We start from the raw sequence: 6,092 nt of genomic DNA on the forward strand, positions 1-6,092 counted from the left end.
GCAAAATCAGTTGCATTGGAACAGTTTCACTCTCTTGACCTCAGAAGTCTGTGTTCAATGGTACAAACAACCGTCACAAACTGACCTCTTTCTTGTTTCCAGTGAAGAACCGTGCGGTCATCTGTGTCTTGTCATGTCCATCACTCTCTCCGGATGCAAACAGATACTTACAGAATCAGAATCAGGTTTATTATCACCGGCATGTGCCGTGAAATGTGTTAACTTAGCAGCAGCAGTTCAATGCAATGCATAATATAGAAGAAAGAAATAAGTAACTCAATGACAGTATATGTGATATTTAGGAATCGGATGGCAGAGGGGGCGAAGCTGTTCCTGAATCGCTAACTGTGAGTCTTCAGGCTTCTGTATGGTACCAATGAGAAAAGGCCGTGCCCGGGGTGCTGGGGGTCCTTAATAATGGACGCTGACACCGCTCCTTGCAGATGTCCTGGGTACTTAGTAGGCTGGTACCCAAGATGGAGCTGCCTAAATTTACGACTATCTGCAGCTTCTTTTGGTTCTGTGCAGTAGCAACCCCCCACAACCCCCAACCCTCCATATCAGACAGTGATACAGCCTGTCAGAATGCTCTCCCATCTATAGAAGTATTTGCGTGTATTTGTTGACATACCAATTCTCTTCAAACTAAAGTATAGCCACTGTCTTGTCTTCTTTATAGCTGCATCAATATGTTGGGGCCGGGTTAGGTCCTCAGAGATCTCGACACCCAGGAACTTGAAACTGCTCGCTCTCTCCACTTCCGATCTCTCTATGAGGATCGGTATCTAATCCTTTGTCTTGCCGTTCCTGAAGTTCACAATCAGCCCTTTCGTCTGACTGACGTTGAGTGCAAGGTGGTTGCTGAGACACCACTCCACTAGTTGGTGTATCTCGTTCCTATGCGCCCTCTCATGTTAACTTAGCAGCAGCAGTTCAATGCAATACATATCATAGAATAAAACATTAAGTAATCAATTACAGTGTATGTGTATTGAATAGACTAGAACATCGGGCAAAACAGAAATTGAGGCAGTGTTCACGGATACGGAGCCCATTTAGGAATCGGATGGCAGAGGGGAGGAAGTTGGCATGTCGCAAAGGTAATGCTACATTTGTTATGGGGGACTTCAACATGCAGTTAGAGTGGAGGAATAGGTTGGTACTGGATCCCAAGAAAGGGAGTTTGTGAAGTCCCTCCGAGATGGATCCTTAAAACAGCTTGTACTGGAGCCTACCAGAGAGAACGCAATTCTAGATTTAGTGTTGTGCAATGAACCGGATTTGATCCGGGCCCTCGAGGTAAAGGAGCCATGAGGAGGTAGTGACCATAAGTGAGGGCGTGGAATAGCACGGTAGGCATACTTGATGATGGTGTGACAGTGTTTCAGTGTGTTGTTTCCTCTGCTATTGCAAGTAATCTGTTGACAGTAAATCATCGTGATTTTTTTCCAGACTGGCCTGGCTGACGTCCCCCAAAACACGGGTGAAGGCGTTAGAGTGCGCTGTTTCGTGCATGTTGATCCCATTGTTCCTTCCTTATGCCACTGAATGTAGGGTTCACACCTTTTAGATTTTTGACTGAAATGTATGTTCTCGCTCTTCTCCCTAAGTTCGTCAAGTATTATTATTATTATTATTACTATTACTATTATTACTATTTATTATTATTATTAATATAATATTACTACCCGTATACCTATCTTTGAAATCCACACGCATTATCACCTTTACTTCCTGCTTCGGACTGGGTGTCCTGGTGTGCTATCCCATGTATTATGGATTGCCCTACACATAATACTGGATCGGTCGTCATGTTATTGTAGGACCCTGACTATGAAACATGACGAGGATTTATAGTAATGGATGGCACCTTTTAAAGCAAGATTTTGGTGAATGAAGTTTGCCGCGTGATTGTGTCTGTGTAAGTAACCAGATGACGAGCTCCCGCGTGGGAGGTTGGTCACGAGGATTCAGTCGCTGGGCATTCATGATAAGGTAGTAACTAGGATAAGACATCGGCTTTGTAGCAGAAGCCAGAGAGTGGAGGTAGATTGTTGCAGCTCTGACTGGAGACCTGTGTCTCCTACAGTCCCTCAGGGATCAATGCTGGACACATTTTTGTTTCTCGTCTATATCAAGCACCTGAATGATAATGTTGTTTCCTGGATATTTGCGGTTGACAGTATGATTGGAGCTGTAGTGGACAGCGAGGATCTGCACCAGCTGGAAAAATGAGCTGAAAGATATCTGATGGAATTTAGAGCATAGAAGTGCGTGGTGTTGCCCTTCGGTAGAAATAACCGGGGAGATTGAACGGTAGGGCACTGGGGAATGCAGTAGAAGAAAGGGAGCTGGGAGCTGGGAGTGCAAGTCCATAATTTATTGAAAGTGGCGTCACAGGTAGTTTCTACTGTAGAGATACTTCCTTCATTTTCATCTTCGTACTTTCAGTTAATTTCAGTTTCGTGTACTTCCTATCACAATAGTATATGTTCGTTGGAGTTGTTAGTCATGTTTCTGTTAATGAAAGTATATCCTTAGAAGTTTTATCTGACTGTTCTGTAAAGTGTTTATGTCTTATTCTGTTCATCCCTCTTCTGTCCCCTCTAAACCATTGGAACTAATCAGGTGCCGATCAATATTAGGGAATTAAAAGTTACCCATGATAACAACACTGTTATTTTTGCACCTTTCCAACAGCTGCCTCCCAATCTGCTCCTCGGTATCTCTGTTGCTACCACGCGGCCGACAGAATACCCCCAGTAGAGTAACTGCTCCTTTCCTGTTCCTGACTTCTACCCATATCGACTCAAAAGAGGATCCTGGCATATTACCTCCCCTTTCTGTAGCTGTAATAGTATCCCTGACCAATAATGCCACCTTCCTCCCTTTATCACCCCTCTCTATCCCTTTTAAAACACTGAAATCCAGGAATATTGTGAATCCATACCTGCCCTGGTGCCAGCCAAGTCTCAGTTATGGCCACTGCATCATAGCTTCATGTATATATCCAAGCTCTCAGTTCATTACCTTTGTCCCTGATGCTTCTTGCATTAAAGTACATGCACTTTAGCTCTTCTACCTAACTGCATTTACACCTTTTATTCTGTTTCTCTTTCATCAAACCCTCTTTATATTTTCGATCCGGCTTTTCTCCATACACTACAGTTGCATGACCTTTATCCCCCTCCACCTCACTATCTGCTCTAACACTGCGGTTCCCCTCCCCCTGCAAATCTAGTTTAAACCCGCTGGAGCAGTACAAGCAAACCTTCCCGCAAGGATGTTAGTCCCCCTCCAGTTCAGGTGCAACCCGTCCCATCGGAACAGGTCCCACCTTTCCTGGAACTAGGCCTAATTGTCCAAAAACATGCAGTCCCCCCTCCTGCACCAACTCCTTAGCCACGTATTTAGCTGAATTATCTTCCTATTTCTAGCATCACTAGCACGTGGCAATGGTCGGCTTCCTGCGATTGTAACCCTGAATGTCCCGTCCTTCAACTTTGCACCTAACTCCCTAAAATCTCTTTGCAGGACCTCCTCCTTCTTCCTATACACGTCATTGGTCCCTACATGGACGGCAACATCTGGCTGAACACCCTCCCTCCTGAGAATACCGAGAACTCGATCCGAGATATCGCCCACCCTGGCACCAGGGAGGCAACAGACCATCCGGGATTCTCGATCTCTCCCACAGAACCACCTATCTGTCCCCCTAACTATCGAATCCCCTATCACTACTACTCTCCTCTTTTCCCTCCTTCTGTTCTGAGCTAAGGGTCCAGTCTCATTACCAGAGACGCGACCACGGCAACTTGTCCCTGATAGCTCGACCCCACCAAACGGACCGTGCTTTGATGACTGCAATAACATTGCTGTGATTGAATTGTGCATTTGTAAAGCACAGTTGTTGTCAGGGGTGGGGCTCGATCCCACCCCTCTAGGTGGCGACCAGAGCACTCGCGTTTACAAGGAAGCGATGTTCTCGCCTTAAGTCTGGGGCCTTAGACCACTCGGCCACCCTGACAACCCTGCAGTAATCTCTTCACATCGAACATAAACAGCTGTGTCTCAGAAGATTCTGTATGACTGTTTTGGTGAGAGAGTATGCATACAAACACACAGTATATCCTGGGATTTGAAATGAAAATGGAATGTTGCATTTCCTCAGGTTGCCAAGCATGTGCGAAATTAAAACATACGGCAGTACAGCACTGGAACATGTAGTGCATACAGTTCAGGCTAATGGTCATAGAAAGAGTGACGAGGCTTTCGAGAGTGCAGAAAGGCTTTACCAAAATGCTACCTGAATTAGACGATTTGGGCGATAATGAGACTTTGGTCAAACTTGGGTTGTTTTCTCTGGAGTAGCGGAGGGCGACCGGGAATCTGATAGATGTTTCTGAGACTATGAGAGGCATAAATAAAGGTAGAGTACACAGAGATTATCTCCATCCCACGGTCGACATGGCTTATACCATCGGGCATACATTTCAACTAAGAGGGGATAATTTTAAAAAAGATGTGGCAACACCCCGTCACTCAATGTCAGCAAGAACAAGGAAGTGATTGTGGTCCTCGGTAGAGGGAAAAATGAAATTCCATGAGCCAGTTCTCATCCGAGGATCAGAGGTGGAGAGCAGAAGTTACTTTATATTAGTGGGTATTACAATTTCCTCTACTTTCTCAGGAGACTGCGGAGATTCGGCATGAAATTAAAAAGTTAGACGAACTTCTAAAAATGTGTAGTGGAGAGTATATTGTCTGCCTGCATCACGACCTAATACGCAACAGCAAGGCCTTTGAAGAAAAATCTCAAAAGCAAGTTAGTGGATTCGGCCCAGTCAATCACGGGTAAAGCTTTGCCAAAAATTAAGCTAATCTACATAAACCGGTGTCATCGGAAAGCAGCATCCATCATCAGAGATCTTCACACTCAGGCTGTTGTCGCTGCTGCCCTCAGGTTGAAGGTAGAAAGTACACGCGCCTCAGGACTCACTAACCCCACCACGTTCAAGGACAGTCACTGCCCATCAATCATCAAGCTTTCCATACAAAAACGTGACCTCTTACACTCACGTGACTCACATTTCCGACAACAAATGATTTCACTTTAAACACTTTTATATATTGATTAGCTGAGTATGTCTGGAGGAACTCAGAAGGCCAGGCAGCATCTGTGGAGAAGAGTAAACAGCCGACATTTCGGTCCTAGATCCTCCACCAGGGAATTCTTTCTGAAGAAATCGGGCACCCAGTACTCGATGAACGATGATCTGTTGTGCTGTGATGTGCCGTGACGAAATCACAATCTTGTCTTTCCACCGTTTTTCTAATCCACACAAACAACCCACGTTCTCCTCGCAGTAATAACATCCCTCGATTGAATATTTAAGGACAAAAAATGTCAGGAGTGGGATTCGAACCCACGCCCCCAGATGGAGACCAGAACACTCCTGTTCGTAGGAAGGACTTTCATTCCCTGAGTCTGGCGCCTTAGACCGCTCGGCCACCCTGACAACTTTCCATCACCCGCTTCACATCCAAAACAAGTGGTTGTGTTTGAGAACAGATTGAATGCCTGAGTTGAGAACTGAGTTATATACACACAAACACATCCTGGGAATGAGAAATGAAAACGAGCTTGTTACAGATTTCTCAGGTTAGGCAGCATCTGTGGAAAGAGAAGCAGTGTTAAAATTACAGATCAGAACTCGTTAGACGCAGAGATTTAGGAAGGAGGTTGTAATAGTGATGAGAACGCTTGGAAGACTCGTTGTCTTCTCGTGCAGGGAAGTGAGGAAATGTACATTTATACATAGGACGGAATTTGACACCACTGGGTGGGAGGCGGTCATGACAAATTCTACCAAACTTGAACACAAGAGGTTCAATTGTAACGGGGAACGCAGCTTTACAGATGGATGCTGATAAATAGAATATAAAGTCTAATTAAGAGTCCGATGATTATGGAAGAAAGGGAAGCTGTGACAAGATTCAGAAGAATATAAGAGATCTTGCAGTAAGTCCATTCAGTCAACTCTGTCTGTTTCATCATTCCATCATGGTTGATTAATTACCCCTGTACATCA

General features: G+C 44.9%; 1 non-coding gene across 1 annotated transcript; it reads right to left on the reverse strand.

The window, feature by feature from the left end:
- Positions 1-5,405: 5,405 nt before the first annotated feature.
- trnal-cag (transfer RNA leucine (anticodon CAG)) lies at positions 5,406-5,519 on the reverse strand. Its single transcript has 2 exons — positions 5,482-5,519; positions 5,406-5,440 (listed from the first exon to the last, which is right to left on the reverse strand). It is a non-coding gene; the product is annotated as a tRNA-Leu (tRNA).
- Between the last annotated feature and the right edge of the window lie 573 nt (positions 5,520-6,092).

Source organism: Mobula birostris, chromosome 13 (genome assembly GCF_030028105.1).
Source record: "Mobula birostris isolate sMobBir1 chromosome 13, sMobBir1.hap1, whole genome shotgun sequence".
Lineage (NCBI taxonomy): Eukaryota > Metazoa > Chordata > Chondrichthyes > Myliobatiformes > Myliobatidae > Mobula > Mobula birostris.